Raw genomic sequence first — 548 nt, 5'->3', positions numbered from 1 at the left:
GAGCAGCGGTTCTACTCTGAGCTCCTCCCGGGTGACCGAGCTCCTCACCTTATCTCTAAGGGTGCGCCTGGCCACCCTGCGGAGAAAGCTCATTTCGGCCGCCTGTATCCGGGATCTTGCCCTTTCAGTCATGACCCAAAGTTTATGACCATAGGTGAGAGTCGGAACGTAGATCGACCAGTAAATCGAGAGCTTCGCCTTACAGCTCAGCTCCTTCTTCACCACGGCAGACCGGTACATCGATTGCATTACTGCACAAGCTGCACCGATCCACCTGTCAATCTCCCATTTCATCCTTCCCTCACTCGTGAACAAGACCGCAAGATACTTGAACTCCTCCACTTGAGGCAGGAACTCCCCACCAACCTGCTAGAAGTTCCTGTCACATACTCTTATTCAGCCAAGTGATGATATAGTACTGAGCCAAGCAGATTCCTGTAACTACATTTCTTTATCAAAGGTCACTGTGCTTTGTGAACATGTGTCATGGTGATGAAAGATATCCTTGAGTAATGTTTTCTGCATTTGACTCTGTCACTGCAGGAATG

The sequence above is a fragment of the Monopterus albus genome, unplaced genomic scaffold (assembly GCF_001952655.1).
Source record: "Monopterus albus unplaced genomic scaffold, M_albus_1.0 scaffold14.1, whole genome shotgun sequence".
Classification (NCBI taxonomy): Eukaryota; Metazoa; Chordata; class Actinopteri; order Synbranchiformes; family Synbranchidae; genus Monopterus; species Monopterus albus.
The sequence above is the reverse complement of the archived record's forward strand: the minus strand, read 5'-3'. Positions refer to the sequence as shown.